The sequence below is a fragment of the Curcuma longa genome, chromosome 18 (genome assembly GCF_044706935.1).
Source record: "Curcuma longa cultivar G26 ecotype Majalengka, Jawa Barat chromosome 18, ITB_CL_G26_1.1, whole genome shotgun sequence".
Classification (NCBI taxonomy): Eukaryota; Viridiplantae; Streptophyta; class Magnoliopsida; order Zingiberales; family Zingiberaceae; genus Curcuma; species Curcuma longa.
This window is the reverse complement of record NC_133878.1, coordinates 3,098,501-3,113,091: the sequence shown is the minus strand read 5'-3', so window position 1 is coordinate 3,113,091 and position 14,591 is coordinate 3,098,501. Positions and strand designations below refer to the sequence as shown.

At 38.8% G+C, this 14,591-nt stretch overlaps 1 protein-coding gene and 1 long non-coding RNA gene across 2 annotated transcripts in view; both read right to left on the bottom strand.

The window, feature by feature from the left end:
* Positions 1–14,591, bottom strand: part of LOC141812357 (uncharacterized) — an 86,837-nt gene that overhangs the window by 57,508 nt on the left and 14,738 nt on the right. The gene's annotated exons all lie outside the window — the stretch shown is intronic.
* LOC141812073 (uncharacterized) lies at positions 11,952–14,109 on the bottom strand. The gene is made up of 4 exons (XR_012600243.1): positions 13,844–14,109; positions 13,662–13,755; positions 13,042–13,113; positions 11,952–12,188 (listed from the first exon to the last, which is right to left on the bottom strand). It is a non-coding gene; the product is annotated as an uncharacterized LOC141812073 (long non-coding RNA).

Below are 14,591 nucleotides of genomic sequence, written 5' to 3'. Positions count from 1 at the left end.
AAAAAACTGTAGCGTCCGTCAGGGCTCTGATACGGTAAAGGCGGGCGTTACATAATGACTACTGGAGAATCCCTCCTTTCTTTATCTGCCTTTGTACTCCGTGTAAACATTTCTGACAATAGAAGTTCTTTTTCAAGCAACACCATCCCAGTCTCCTCGGAGTCCTGTTTCTCCAAGTCCCCAAGTTCAACCTCTCCCGACTCGGACATACTCGGGGTCGAGCTCAATTTAGGTCTCGGACCTGCTCCATCAGCAATTTCCCTTTTTAGGGTTCAACCTCTCCCGACTCGGACATAGTCGGGGTCGAGCTCAATTTAGGTCTCGGACCTGCTCCATCAGCAATTGTCCTTTTAAGGGTTCAACCTCCCCCGACTCGGACATAGTCGGGGTCGAGCTCAATTCAGGTCTCGGACCTGCTCCATCAGCAATTGTCCTTTTCAGAGTTTAACCTCTCCCGATTCGAACATAGTTGGAGTCGAGCTCAATTCAGATCTCGAACCTGCTCCATCAGTAATTGCCCTTTTCAGGGTTCAACCTCCCCTAACTCAGACATAGTCAGAGTCGAGCTCAATTCAGGTCTCGGACCTGCTCCATCAGCAATTGCCCTTTTTAGAGTTCAACCTCCCCCGACTCGGACATAGTCGGGGTCGAGCTCAATTCAGGTCTCGGACTTGCTCCATCAGCAATTGCCCTTTTCAGGGTTCAACCTCCCTCGACTCGGACATAGTCGGAGTCAAGCTCAATTCAGGTCTCGGATCTGCTCCATCAACAATTGCCCTTTTTAGGGTTCAACCTCCCCCGACTCGGACATAGTCGGGGTCAAGCTCAATTCATGTCTCGGACCTGCTTTATCAGTAATTGCCCCTTTTCAGGGTTCACCCTCCCCTGACTCGGATATAATCGGGGTTGAGCTCAATTCAGGTCTCGGACTTACTTCATCGACAATGGCTCTTCACCAAACCAATCTCTTCTGACTCAAACGTAGTCGAGATCGAATTATATTTCAGGGCACGTACTCATTCCATCAACAACTGCCTGGGGGTCCAGCCTTCTTCGAGTCGAGTGTAATCGAAACTGACTCCGCGAGCTCGGACTCTCCCCTCTCATACCACGACGGTTTAAACCCGATTTCTTATGGCCTTTGTCCGTGTTTTTCCTTAACTTCTATTTTCTCCGCTAGCCTCCTTGCGCAATGCTCTAAACTACTAAGTCTATCGGACTTATGCTATTTTCTCGACCACGTGGATGAAATATTAGGCGTCAAGGAGTCATGAGGAAGTATCTTAACAGATAGCAGGAAATAAAGTCGACGAAAGGAAAATATTTTCATTGAGTTTCAAAACCAAAACAAGTTACATTAGTTGCAGAGTCGGTTACATTATTTTCCTTTTTTAACCGACTCGGGCAACTCAGCCCACACCATTTTTATGTCTAGGAAATTCAAAGATGTGCCAGGAGGAATCACTCCAGCCTGGCACACCTGCTTCAAAGCCCCTTCAAAACCATGCTAGAGCATCTTCGTTGTCTTCTTCTGATACTGGTCGGCGTATTCTTTCGACTCCAGCCAGGCTTCCTTAGCGGCCTAGATCCGCTACTCCTCGCCAATCTTATATGCTGCCAGTTCGTTTCGGGACTCGACGAGGAGGTTGTCGATGACCTACTGCCCTTCCTTCAGGTCCTTATTCTACTGAGCCGAATCCTCAAGGGCCTTCGCCAGCTGCTCATCTCGCTGGGTGATAAGTTAGGATTTTTATGCACTTTATCGATTCAATTTTGGGTTCCTTCATGAAAATAAATTGTTTAATGATTTAATTTGATTATATTTGTGATATATTGCATAATTTGAGGCTTGATTATAATTTTCATGATTTAATGGTGAATTTTACATTAATTGAGTTTAATTGGTTGTAGGGCTCAAATTGAACCAAGATCGAGCTCAACCATGATCTAACAGAGCCAAGATTGACCCAATTGATCGATCCAACTTCATGAATCAAGACTTAAGTGCAATTAGGATGGAACCCATGCGAACCGGAGCCAATTTGGAGCTAAATTGAGTGAATTTGGCTGAAACGGGCTAACTCGAACTCAAGTCAGGTTAACCAAACCCGCTGCTACAGTACCCTAGCTTTAACAAGAAAGCTACAGTGCTGAAAATCATGGTTACTGTATCAAGGTTACTGTAGCAACGTCGTCTTCCTCATTTTCTTCGATTTTTCTTCATTTTTTTCGCTTTTCTTTGGATTTCTTCATTCCACATTGATCTCCAGATTCCAGAGGGTGATTACAAGTTGTTTTCGGCGTCAATCGGGATCGGAATCGGCTGGTGAGGGTCTCGCCATTGCTCGGTTCCACCGCTTGGATTTCAGCTGGGTTCTTCGGATACAACCAATCGGAGCAACCAAGATCGTGAGGAGGGGTTCTCCAAGGGTTCTTGAGGACTCCGGAGCATCAAATTGCAAGCAATTTCGAAGATTTTCAGCTGGATTTTCAGAACCTGATTGGCTCTGTTCTTGGCTCTATTTGCCGCAACGAGGAGGAGGGTTTCTGAGCTGCGTTCGTCGGAGTTGATTCGGATGCAAGCTGAGCTTAGTTCGTGAGAAGCTAATTGGGATTTCTGATCCTTGATCAGGCCTTGTGTGACGACAAGGAAGAGATTGAGATGGAAGGGAGAATCCGAGTTTCTGATTTCATTATCTGAAGTTTCTGTTTCTGTTTTAGTTTCTGATACTATACTGTCTTTAGTTTCAGATTTTGCCCAATTCGATTTTGAAACATCTTGATTGTTCAATAGAGTTGTTAACGAATCTTTGAATTCAATTGGCTTGTTTAATTCATCAGTTAGTGTAGTTGATTTGCTTTACTTCCTGATAACTAGACGATACTGTGCTGTTTCAGGAATTCGGGTACTGTTCCGTATCAAGTCTTGATGTTAGATCATGCTGTGGTGTTTTGAGTCCATACATTAGCTTACTAGATCTTATCTTTGTTTCTAAGTTTCTTGCATTTGATTGTTCATATTTGATTTTTCACTTACTGCATTGTTAGAGTTTGATAAACCTAGATTGTTTCATTTCTAGTTCCATAGTATTTTAGATTGGTAAAACATGCATTGTTCTTTAATCCATTGAATTCTGATTACCTTTAATTTGAAATACACCAAAAACTCATTTACATTCGAAAAACCCAAAAAGAACGACACGTAAGCTCGAATTAAACAGTTTTCTACTAGCCTTGGAAAAGTACGACTCGAGGCCCCTATACTTCGTTTGTTTGAATTAATTGTGGGTTTTCGATAAATTTATAAATTCTAATTTGCAACCCTACTCGTGACATATACCAATCTAGGGTTGTCATCCAAGGATAATGTATTTTAAAAACAATGATACATGTTTTCTTTGTTGCCTGGTAGGGCTTGAGACCCCCTATCCCAAAGAATGCTCATCCAAAGCTTGCTAAGCTGCTCGAGAGGTGTTGGAAACAAGATCCTGTGAACCGATCTGTCTTCTCAGAAATATTAGAGGCACTACACCTAATTGCTAAAGAGGTTCCCACCAGAATAAAACAGAATGGCCCAAAACTACTACATTAGCCTTTAAAACTTGTGGGTAATTGATCTAAAATTTTACAGGTTGGGTAAGAATTTGATTATTGCCGGAAAGAAAAGTCATCAGGTGGTTTTTTCTCAGCTCTCAAACGTTGCCATTGAATCTTCTTTTCAAGCCAATGTGAATGCTCACTATCGTCATTACACATCTGTCTACATTGAACTTTGGACACCCAATCAAAGGCGCTAGACCTCAAGAGATACCTGTAACTTACTAATCAAAGGCGCTAGATATATCTAAGCTAGACCTCTAGAAAGAGGCCATGTTAAGAGGATTCAGGTGGAGTTGCAAGAGGTTATTGGTTAAATTCAGTTGAATTGCAAAGTCTTGTATTATCCAGGCCCTAACTTTGTCTAATTTGGTCAAACTAATTGCTCAAGTTTTATTTTCTGCCTGATGGAATATCCAAAATCACATCATTAAAAACTTTCATTTAAAATCTTTCGCCATCCCTAAGGATAAACTTAAGGAGATTAGGATTACGAACTAAATATCAAGCTTCTATCTCTTGCACATCCCTTTTCCAATGTATATATAGAACCTAAATCCTCTATCAAATTCTGTCATTATCTTCAACATATGTCTTGACTTTGAAATTTGAGTTCCTTATCCTAGACCCAACTCTGAGTCAGATCTAAATTCGGATCGGATCTGTAATCAAATCAATGGGTCGGTTACTCGTTAACCCGATTAGTTGAGTCTAAACCGTAACCAATTTCACTAGAGCCGGGCCAATATGCTTCAAAGGCCCAATTAACTGTTGAATCGGCCGTTCAAACTGCTGATTTAATGGCTATATATATATATATAAATGTTGGACCGGTGGTTTTGACCATTGGAACCACCGATTCTAGCCATTGGGGGAGGATTTTTTTTTAAAAAAATTTAACGGTTGAGATTATTTGACTATTTTTTTTATCAATGTCTATGATTTAGTATTCGTTATTCATTAAACTCTATAAATAAGGAGTTTATTTTCCACACCATCTTCTCTACTGTTATCTTTTAATTTTGAAATTTCAATTGCTTTCAATTTCAATTCTCCAATTATAATGGAAGGAGGATGTTCATCATCTCGATCTTGAAGGGGTAAGAAAATAATCAATCTGAATGAGGATCACAATATTCAATTTATGAGCCTGAGCAAATTCTGACACTCGAGACACAAGGAACTATCAATGGTGAAACTTCTAAGGTTTGGGATACTCCTTTTAAAATCATCTATTGTTACTAAACATTTTGAGATTGTCACTCTTCCGGTTAAAGAATTATGTGCAAAATATAATTATTGCAAAGCCTCTTATAAATTTCAATCAGGTGGTGACTATGAGTTATTGAAATGATATATCGAAACAAAATACTCGACGAAATATAGAATCAAATGTTATCAAATGTAATTATTCAAATTTTACTTGATTAGTGGAGGTATTGATTAAAGTTTATTTATGTAGTCGGATAATAAATTAAGAAAATTGGTAACTAGATTTTATAGAATATTTTTCTTTTAGTTTTGGATCTAAATGCACATTTGAAAATTTTGCTAAAGAATCACTTAATTCATATGTTAAATGTGTTCAAACAACATTTACTTGTACAATTAAAAGATTAGAAGGTAAGAAAAAATTAATTAAAGAATTTAGTAAATTAAACAATAAAGTTTCTTTATGTGTGATATTTGAAGTGATCATTGGCAAATGCATTTTTATATGGGTGTGACTTGACATTGGATTGATGATTTCTGAAAAATTTAAAAATGTTTATTAGCTTATAGAGTTTTTGATGAATCACATCGCAATATCTTTTAAATATTATATTTAATTCTAGAAGAATATAAATTAACTTCTAAAATATATTCAATATCATTTAGTAATGTTAGTTTTAATACTGCTAGTATTGAATCGCAATATCTTTCAATTATTATATTTAATTTTAAAAAAATATGAATTAACTTCTAAAATATATTCAATATCATTTAATAATGTTAGTTTTAATACTGCCAGTATTGAACAACTTAAACTTATATATCAACTTGTTATTGATGATTTATTTTTTATACTCATTGCATAGATCATATTTTAAATTTATGTGATCAAGATAGATTAAAATTTTAAGAAAATTATATTAAACCAATTAAAATTACTATTTCTTATTTATGGTTGCATCCTATTACAATAAAATAATTAGATAGATTTTGTAAAAGTAATAAAATGAGATTTGAAAAATTTTCACGTGATATATCAATGACAACCCTAGATTTGCAATGTGTCACGAGGTAGGGTTGCAAATTAGAATTTAAAGATTTTATCAAAAACCCACGATAAATGCAAATAAATGAAGTATAGGGGCCTCGAGTCGTGTTTTTCCAAGGACTAGTAGATAATTGCTTAATTCGAGCTTTCGTGTCGTTCTTTTTGGGTTTTCCGAATAAAAATGGGGGTTTTGATATTTTGAAATGAAATGCCAATTTAAAAATGGGGGTTTAATTTCCTACCCCTTAAGGATAATTAAGGAAAATTATGCGCGTATAATTAACGAACTCCGAAGTTGATCTTGTCTAGGAGTGGTGGTTGCTCCCATATCCAAGAAGGCCTTAGCCTCGCCACAACCTGGAGATCAATTAACAACTAGTTATTTATACAAGCATGATTAGATAGGAAATTAGAATTAATTATGAAAGCATGAATAAGAAGTTCAATAATTGATTTTGTCTAAGGTCACGTCTGGAAATCAATTTATTGAATTAATTATTAATGTGATCATAATTCAAAATCCTCAAAGTAAAAACTAAGTGGGAGAGGGATTCTTCGAATCTCACGGTCTCCATTACTGGTTTGTAGGTGATGCATACAGACTTGCGTGCTGGCTTAGACCTTCCTCCCCAACGGATGGGTCTGTATGCGGATCACCAGAACAAACTTCCTAAGGGATGGTTATAGGAAGCTACTTAGCTCGCGTATACGTCCACACTAACGTGGCATACGTAACACTGAGTAGTGGACTTAGTACCAAGTAATGGTGTACACTTAGAATGCAGTTAATAGTAAACGTCCACACTAACGTGGCTTGCTATTAAATGTGCATGACCAAAGTAGGACCAACTATTAATTTTATTGGTCATAAAGATAGGTTGACCAGATAATAAAATTAATGGGTAAAACCTCCTTTTGCGAATGTTTGAGTTAGTATACGTCCACACTAACGTGGCATGCTAATTCTTCGGTGCTTGAGGTGTTGGTGAATTTAATTATATTGTTTTGAGGAATCAATATAATTTTAAATTCGAATATTTGACCAATGGTTATTTTCATAATTTTTTAGGAAAATGGTCTTCAACCCACTAGCTGTTATACTAAAATGCTCACCAGGCAGAAGTCTGGACTTGGTCAGGAGGACCAAGTTGTAGAAGGCTGGACTTGGTCAGGAGGACCAAGTTGCAGTAGAAGAATGGACTGATCAGGAGGATCAGTTGCATTACAAGTCCTGGGGGGCAACGATAGAGCCGAGCACAAGTCCAACGGGTCAGGAGGACTCGGTTGGCATCAGGTAAATTCTCCCGAGGGAGTGGGTGAGGACGCGTTCCTACGAGGAACAGTAGGCGTCGGTCTAACCCAGGATCTCACCGAAGATCCGAAGTTAAGACTTAGAGTTGGTTCGATGAACCGACTCAAATACTTTACATGTTATTTGTGAGCTAACTTTTGTGCAGGAAGAAAATCCGACGAATGCTTAACTCCGGCCGAAAAACTGATTTTTCGGGTCTGGAGGCGACCCAGATGGGTTCTGGAGTCGACTCCAGCCGAGTCAGCTGAAATCCGGAGTCAGCGCGTCGAGTTTTCTGCTAAATCAGCCTGGAGTCGACTCAGGTGAGCTTTTGAGTCGACTCAGGGTCAAAACTTATCGCCGCTGCCGCCACCGCGACTGGAGTCGACCCAGAACGAGATCAGAGTCGACTCAGGAGGGATAAGCGACGAAGCCGATCAAGTTTTATCTGCCACACGCGCTGGAGTCGACCCAGATCGCTATCTGAGTCGACTCAGGTTGACTATATAAGCAGTCCGCGACCTGCAGCCGATTCATTCCATTCCAAAGCTTCCAAACTCCATTCCCGCGACTCCCGTGACTTCCAACTTCGACGTCGGTGCTGTGCCTGCTTCAAGCTACTGTTCCGAACACCGAGACGCCGAAATCGACCTCCGGGGAGCGAAAGTTTGGTAACGAAAACTTAAGTTGTAATTCAATTCTGTTTATACTTTGTACTCAAGTTTTGCAATCAGATTTTTGATATACTTGCTGTCGGAAAGGGGCAAGTATCTTAGTGGATTGCCCAACGTAAACGGTCAAGGACCGTGGGCCTTGGAGTAGCAGCGTTGCGCTGTGAACCAAGTAAAAATAAACAAGTCATTTCCTTTCTTGCACTTAATTTCTGCTTTCGCTACTTGTATTTAATCGCTTCCGTTTTCGAACTCGAGAGTTTTATGAAAATTCGAAAAGCGTGCAAACACGCTATTCACCCCCCCCCCCTCTAGCGTGTTTTCGATCCTACAAAATTGTCACGTCCCGAGAGACATCTGTCCAAAAAATTTCGATAGCATCTCTCCTGATAACAATTCAATTTTCCCAAAATACATAGTAAGATAGAGGCTCACACAGCCATCTACATCACAACATATGCATATACTACATAATAAAGGCTTACACGACCACTCTATACTGCAACATATGTATCCAATAAGGCTACAACAACACATAAGGGCCCACACGGCCACAAACTACATATCTAACACAAATCAACTACGTAAAATCAAAAATCTCCAAAGCACATCGACAATGCTTACAATAAAGTCAAACGACAAACTTCACAAGTTTACGATACAGAAATTTCGCAACAGAATTAATCCCACAAATATGAACGCAGGTTCAAACCACACATACACACAAAATTCTACAAACCACACATCGATAACCATTCGAACGATACCAACAAATACCAACCGAAAAACCACACAAGACACCAACGACTCCTGCTGCTGTGAGATGGGGGCAGTCCAGCAGAACTCCAAACTTCAAGTAACATCCTTATCTACTACCTGAGGAGACAGAAAACCCCAGGGTCTGGGTGGTGAGTACAAAATACTCAGTGGATAATCAGAATAGACAGTGCATGAATTTAATCTTATTTAAGAAGTCAAGGAAATAGAGTAGATCATAAGTTATTACCTCAATTTCATTTTCTTCGTAGAGTCCTCCATTTATACATAATACATATTTACAAATTTGTATCTCTATTTTCGGTTATTATTATTGTCTGGAATCAGGTAACATTTTTATGTATGTGATTTAATTATTATCATCAATTATGATAATTTCTCAATCTTTGTTGTTTAATTAAACTATAAATTATCTCACCAGTGTAATCTCAACAGGAGTAATATTAAAATCAGTGTCAACATCAATTAAAAAGTGAACATCAGGAGCCAATATCATCAGAGAATAATAATAACTCATTTATAGGCTAACAACCTATAGCCTCCTCATAATAACTCATATATAGGCTAACAGCCTATAGCCTCCTCAGAATTTATTGTCGCATACGTTATCTAACGTACGGGCTAACAACCCTCACCGGTGGAAGACAAGATAAACACTGACCGCGACCTCTGCTCTACCATAATAATATGTGGGCGGTCAAGTGCTCTGGACCGAGGGCTACATCACACCACCACTACTCAAGTGTACGGTCTAGTACTCTGGTATAAAACTCTAGTATAAAAACTAGGCTCATAGTTAACACCTTTTAATATTTATCATTTTCTTTTATCTCATTTCACGTTATAGCTTTTTCATCAATTATCATAATTGTTACATTCTCAGTATGTATCTTCTCGATTTGGTCTAAACGACCAACTCAGATTAAATTAAATCTTATTTATTCCTTAAGGTATCACCGTAAGGTTGACATGTAAAGGATGAGTATCAATAGGATGAAATATTAACAGAAAAGAATATAACAGATCAAGCAACATAAAGACATGTATCAACGGCAGAGTAAGTCAGAATATCTTTTTTTTTAAAAACACCCTTTCCCATTTTAATTCTCCAGACGAACTCATGTGTGAACAGGAAAATAATCAATTCTTTACCCTTTAGTGATTTAATCATTTTAACCCGATTTCAGTATTTTAAAGGTCATTTTAATCCCCTTTTGAAAATAATTATAACATATATCCATTTAATTTTTTATATATTCATGCACAGGGAAAATTATACGAGTCCAAGGATAGAATGTACCCACCTAATAATGAACAGGATTATGATGAAGGTATCAAATCAACTACAAAGGAAATATAACATGCACTAGGGAAGAAATACCTTATATTGACCAAATATAGGAATTTCCCATCTGATTGACGAATCGTTGTACTAAGAACCCTCAAATATAACCGGATTCACATGTCAAGATCCTGCAAAATAAGGCATCCTCTAAATATAATATTTTATAAATTTTTCATCAAATAAAATCCTAGTCAATTCTAAGGTTAATCTAACCCAATTAAACTTCATTTACCTCAAGTTAATCTAAATCGGATCAAATAGGATCAACACAGGCCAATACAACTGATCCAAAGATTTAGACCTAACTTACCCACTTAAATCACTTTAACACTACTCGATTAATTTAATTTAAGCTAATAATCCCATTTCATAAATAATCATATTAACTAACTTGTTAATTAACTAAATTATGAATAATCTAATTTAATCATTTCATAACTTAGTCATTTCATAAACCCTAATCAAATAAATTTACTGTTAAAAAAAAGTGAGCACCCTAGTCTTATCTAAATTCAATTTCATCTACTCCACACCATAGAATATGATTAATCCCATTAACCCTAAATGATTCAAACACCTATTAGAACAGTAATTACGATTCAACAACTTAACTAGGATCCAACATATCCCCACCCCACAGTAAACCCTACAAACCAATCATTAAAACTCACCGAAACCCAATTAAATCGATCACCCAAGAACCAACAGATCCTATCTTCACCCTCACCAGAATCAATTAGAATCATTCCAAAATTCATCCTAATCAGATAGGATCAAGATTGTTTACCTTTGATTAGCAATCCTAAAATCCCTAGCTCTGCTTTGTCAATTGATCCAGGCGGGATAAAATTTTTATCCTGTGGGGTTCTATGCTTTTCGAAGCGGATGGAATCCGGATCGCAGGACGGAGATCCAGATCGCCAACAAAGACGTGGTGGAGGATTACGGCAGGGCGACTCGGCGGCATAGTGCGTGCAGGGGATGATCGCAAGGGGGAAGAGGCAAATCACAAGCTCTCCAAGGTTCTCACCGCGGCCCCCTTTTAAAGCCCTCCCCGTTCCAAGTTCTCCGCCAGGTGACGCGACGTCGGCGTCGCGCGGAGAGGAGGCGGGCGACACGGTCGCGCGGAGAGGCAGAGACGAGGTCGCGGCAGCGGAATCGCGAAATCGCGATTTAAATTTTTTATATAACGAGGGGAGTAACAGTAATTCTCAAATTGGGATTTGGATTTGGGTTAAACCGGTTTAAAACTAAGGTTTATTATAACAACCTGGGTTTAAATCTTGATTTGCTTGGTTTACTAACCAAACGATCTTCGATTTGATTTAAATCAGTTTTGTTCGATTCGTCTTCATAAGATGAATTTTCTCGTCCCTTTTATTTTATCATAGTCTTAACCTAATTCTAGATCTAACCCATTAACCTAAATGGCTTTTTCTAATTTGGGCTTCAACCCACTTAATTCGGCCCAATTAAAACTCAATCTTTAATTGGTTAATCTTTAAAATTTTTGATATCTTACACAAAATCTAAAGTCATAAGTTCTCTTATCCTAATTCTGATTCCACTTTTCAAAATCTCTATCACAATTGCAGAAGCCATGATCGAGAGGAACGATACAGAGATATCAAATTTTTAGTTGCTCTTCCCGAGTTTTTTGGTATATTACAGACCGAGGAATTCGTTGATTAGCTTAATGAAGTAGAGAAGATTTTTTATTATGAGAAAGTGTTACGCCCTGAGAGATGGCCGTCCGAAAAATTTCGACAGCACCTCCCCTACAACAATCCAACTTTCCTGAATACATAATGGTATAAAAGGCCCACACGGCCAACACCAATACATTACACATGATTAAACTACTAACTACAGCATTAATGGCCAACACGACCACAATCACATATCCATCAATTGCATATGTAAATACACAACTACAAAAGAACTCACAAACACTACGACAGGGGTCACCACAAGCAATAATAAAACTGCACAAATCTCTAATAACAAAAATACTGCAACGAAAGATTATCACAGTTCAAATCCACACGATATAAATCACAAATTCCAAAACCACCATCCAGCATGATTCAAAGCCCGACCAAATAAAATGACAAATAGTCTATAACATAAATAAACAAATACAACCCAAAAGAACCAGAACTGCGACAAAAAAATGTGACTCCTCCTGCTGTGAGATGGGACAGTCTGGCAGATCTCCAAGCTTCAAATGTCATCCTTACCTGTTACCTTGGGAGAAAACAATGCAACCTCAGGGTCTAGGTAGTGAGTATACAATACTCAGTGGATATACAAAGGAAAGTGCACAACATAAAAAAATATTTAAGCAACCAACAAGATATCATACGAGAACAATTACTACATACAACAGCAGAAACTATACAAACTATATAAAAACAAGTGAAATAGCCACTGACATGTAACAACTAGTGCAATGATCATAAATGCAGAAGAGAACTACCAACAATGTATGTACACATGCAATGCATGATCACTGTCTGCACTCGCTACCCCCAGACACTCACCCAGTGCAGTGAACTGGGGCACACGACAGGAAAACTACACTCGCTCCAACAACAAACCACTACTAAACAAGTGGGGAGCGAGAGGGATCATGAGAGCTATATAGCCAGTCCTAGTTGCACCCAACTTAGCGCAACAATTGCTCTCACTCTTGTGCCACTATCATACAGTGACAAGTGAGGCCAGCTACAACAACAATGATGCACTTACTTCTATCATGTATATGTCATGATGCTCAACTCAACAGTTAGGCCTATATCTAATCAGGCATAATCAACAGATCATATAATGGTTTCTAACAGTAAGTAAAATATATTGATCATAGCAATGTATCAACAATATGGTTCAACAACAAGAATCCATAACAAAGTATCAAAGATCAACAATAAAATCAAGGTATCAACTATAAGTAGCAAGGGCTAGGTATCAAGTATCAAGCATCCAACAAATTTAGGGTCAAGGTATTCAGATTAAATTTCAAATCTAAATATCAACAACTAACAATAATAATTGTGCACTTACAAACAATCCTGCGTTGACCAAGCACAGGAGTACCCACCTGATGTACGCACGGTGATAAAGAACCCCCAAAATACGCTTCAAGAGTATTAGAATCAATCCAACCTAAGTCCTGAAAACAAGCAGCATTACAACGCTTACTAATAGGATACCATATTACATTTATAGTAATTAAACCCCCATAATCAAATCCAATCATGTGAACATTGATCAAACTCATGTTTGACCGGTCTCAACACACCCAAATCAACCAACAAAACCCAAAAACCTAATCTCAAAACAAACCATTTGGTGAATTTAAGAACAGATCCATCTAACGGACCAATCCAAGAACCCATTCAAAAATTATAAACAAACTGATTAATCCATCCTCCTCAACCTCACTAACAGACGGCTATCCTCCATAAACTGATCCAACATAATAAACTCCTAATCAATCAGTCCAAAACACAGCAGAGCCATTTCAAATTGAACCAAAATCATGCAACATCCCAATAAAACAGTAACCTACAGACTCAATAATAAAAAAATACTTAATCCAAACATTCCAACAGAAATCCATAGATCCAACCCAAAATCAGGGATCTCGATCTCTATTCTATTTAGATAAGACAGAACCAACCAAGATATCACAGTCAGCAGTTAACACAGAATTCTTACCTCCGATTGAAGCCTTAGAAAAACCCTAAATTTCAGCCCACCTCCGGTTCTTCCTCGTTCAAAACCTCCGCCGAACCAATCCGACTTAACGCCACTGTGAATCATGAAAGTCTCATCAACCGGAAGGAATTCCCAATAAAAACAAACCTCACGAATCCAACAACAACAACACAAAATCTTACCTCTGTTTGAACCTAGGACTCGCTCACCGGCGAAAGGAGGCAGTGGCTAGGTCTCCTTGTTGCCCTGTCCCTCTACACGCGAACCACCGAGTTAGGTGAAGCCGACCGTGCCTCGCGAACCAGAGGAGAGGATAAAGAAGAACGAGGCAACCTCCTCTTCTCTCCATGAGCCCTCTGAGTGTCGTTTCCCTCACCCCCCTTCCACGCATGCAGCAACGCCGATCGACAACCTAAGGTGGCGGCCGAGACACAAGCAGAGAGACACCCGAGAGAGAAGACAGCGGCGCGTGAGGTTAGGGTTTCCGATCCGCCAACGCCCCCCCCCCCCCCCTCTCTAATCCCACGTCCTCCGCGTTCCCTACCAACGAGGTCACAACTGCACCGAGGAAACCACGATCGCGGGTGTGGGGATGAAGAACTTTTCCTAATTGGTTTCGGGTTTAACCTGAACCCGATCCGCTACCCCCATTTTTTTTAAACCCTCATATCTTACAAAAAGTGCTTGATCATGTAAAAGTCAAATGGTTGTTATCAAACTCATTTGTCGAGCATCAACATGGTGAGAGCAGTTGCAACGATCACGTGACAAACAAGGCAAAGTCAAAATTACATATTAGGGGAAGATGAAAAGTCACTTTCTTCCCTTTGATTATATTCAAACTTTGTTCCAGGGGCGATTAAGTTTCGCCATGGAGGATAATTATTTTCACTACAAGGAAATCATGAAATAGTGACAGAAAAAGCGACG